The sequence below is a fragment of the Cyprinus carpio genome, chromosome B22 (genome assembly GCF_018340385.1).
Source record: "Cyprinus carpio isolate SPL01 chromosome B22, ASM1834038v1, whole genome shotgun sequence".
Lineage (NCBI taxonomy): Eukaryota > Metazoa > Chordata > Actinopteri > Cypriniformes > Cyprinidae > Cyprinus > Cyprinus carpio.
The window spans coordinates 33,999,632-34,002,455 of NC_056618.1; the positions used below are offsets into that span (position 1 = coordinate 33,999,632).

Consider the following 2,824-nt stretch of genomic DNA (forward strand, 5'->3'; position numbering starts at 1 on the left):
TACCATGACTTAGGTGCCCTTGAGCAAGGCATCGAACCCCCAACTGCTCCCCGGGCGCCGCAGCATAAAATGGCTGCCCACTGCTCCGGATGTGTGTTCACAGTGTGTGTGTGTGTTCACTGCTCTGTGTGTGTACACTTCGGATGGGTTAAATGCAGAGCATGAATTCTGAGTATGGGTCACCATACTTGGCTGAATGTCACGTCACTTTTTTTTTTTCACTTATACAGTAAAATAATAAATACCATTCAACATTATTACTGGCCATACCTTACTAATTCTGCTGTAGTCCTTATTCACTGTCTGTTACTTTGACTTGTAAAGCAGTGTTCACTCTTGTGTTGTAGAAAACAGAAACTTATTAGGTTACTTTAAGTTTAGTTTTTAGTGAAACAAGAGGTTAGCTGTATAACAGGTTGGCTTGTATGAAAATAAGGCCGAGCATCAATCTGAGGAAACAGACATGATATCGCTGTGGAACGGTTCTTTACAGGAGAAAATAAGCAAGCTTCATGACGACACCTGGAACATTGAAATTGATGAGACAACTGAGGAACACAGGCCAGCTCGTGATTGGCACCAGTACATTTCTGGCTCCTTTGGATAGTAAGAGCACAACTTTACCACACTAAAAGATATCAAACATTTCTTTCCAAAAATGTTTGTGCAGACTGGGTTAAGATTTATGATGTATGTATCAAATCTTATGCTTTATTGTTTATTTAGTGGAGTATTTCTCGATTCTATTATTATCACTATTAATATTCATTGGAAACATCATAAATTGAGGTATCTGAATGACTTAATGGTCTATAAATAAAAAACTTTGAGATTTGTAAAAACAATACGATACAGTTCCATTAGTTAACGTTAGTTAATGCATTAACTACAGTAACTAGCAATGAGCAGTACATTTGTTACAGTAATGTTCATTGTTAGATCATGTAAGATTGTGTACATTAAGTAATATTAACAGATACAACTTTTGGTTTTAATAATGTATTAGTAAATGTTAAAATTAACATTACCTAAGATTACTAAATGCTCTATATGCATTTTCCATTGTTAATGTTAACTAATGTTAACAAATTGAACCTAATTGTAAAGTGTTACCATTTTGAAAACAGAAAATGCATCTAAGCCATAGCTAAAATAGGACACTTTGTGATATATGTTGATGGTTCCCTACATTAAAATGTGTTAATAACTGTCACATGCAGTCACTGCCTGAAACACAACTATTATTGTTAACTTGCTACAAAAGTTTATAGTCGTTATCAGTTAAATTTTCAGTGTAGACTTAATCAGCATTTAGAAATACAAGGGGCAGCTGTGGCCTATTGGTTAGAGAATTGGACTTGTCACCTGAAGGTCACAGGTTTGAGTCTCGGTGCTGGCAGGAGTTGTAGGTGGGAGGAAGTGAATGAACAGTGCTCTCTTCCACCCTCAATACCCATGGCTGAAGTGCCCTTAAGCATGGTATTGTAGCATAAGTTGATGCACGGGCGCTGGATATAGCTGCCCACTGCTCCGGGTGTGTGTTCACGGTGTGTTCACTTCTCACTGCTGTATGTGTGCACTTGAATGGGTTAAATGCAGAGCACCAATTCTGGTTTGGATTACCATACTTAGCAAATGTCACGACTTTCACTTTCACTTTCACTAAATACTAAAGCTGCCAACCTGAGAAAAACAAAAATACCCTAATTAATCATTAAAACATCCAACCTACTGTACTAATGAAAGGTCCTAGAAGTATCAGAGTGCACTAAACTGATCTATTCTCCATTTCATTCGTAGGTTCACTTCTGTTCTCTTTGTAGAAAAGGCTGGGAGTCTAAAAGAGTACAGGTGCTGTTCCATTTCCACCTGGACACAGCAAGGAATCGGGGAACCATTAAAGTGCGACACTTCAAATAGAAATGGCGGAGATGCACCCAAGCTCAGTGGGAGGACCCAAACTTCCCAGTGGAAAACACTGATGTGCTGATTGAGAGACTGGCTAGAAATATCCGTATGAAATGCTACAGAGAAGGCATGGGTCAAACAAACAGATCCTCAGTTAATGGGCCACATGAAAGTGCTCACTGTGAAGATTGTCATAAAGGAGTCGGTAGTCAGGCCAACTGAGATTTATTTTATTTAAATGTTATAAATGTATTAAAAGGTGTATCGGATGACTATAGGTTTTATTGTCACAAATGACAACTATCATTTTATTTTACACTGAGTTATAGAGACCATAGTATTTGTGATGAAACCACAGACCAGAGTAGCTCCTTTTACTAATGTGTACTGATCCTTGAAAAGTCATTTCAGCTCTATACAGCCTGTACACAGTGAAACATGGTATAATAAGATAATACTAAGATAGGACACAACAAGGATTACAAAAACAAACTGTACATAATAAAAATTATATTAAATAGACTTGAACGAAAGATAAACTAAAAGAGAAGTGCAGGAAAAAAGAAGAAACAGAAAAATTCAACATTGAAACAGTAACTTCACAAGACTACATAAAGTGCAATTGTGTGTACCTGAGAAGAAAAAAGTAATAGTACAAGAGGGACAGGGTACGTTAGTGGGAGAGCAGCATACATGGTATACAAAATATTTTTTTGTAGTCTATTTGTGCAAAGATTGCTTTAAAATTGATGTATGTGTGTGGGTGTGGTTATTGCCCATTGTGGTTACAGTTCAGGAGTCTGATGGCTTGGGGAAAACAACTGTCCCACATTCTGGCCATGAGGGCACGTATACTTCTGTACCTTCTGCCTGATGAAGAGATGATATAAGGGGTGTGTTGCATCATCCGCAGTAC

The 2,824-nt window shown here is 37.6% G+C and overlaps 1 pseudogene; it reads left to right on the plus strand.

The window, feature by feature from the left end:
- Positions 1-234: 234 nt before the first annotated feature.
- LOC109073925 lies at positions 235-2,615 on the plus strand (annotated as a pseudogene).
- The last annotated feature ends 209 nt before the right edge of the window (positions 2,616-2,824 follow it).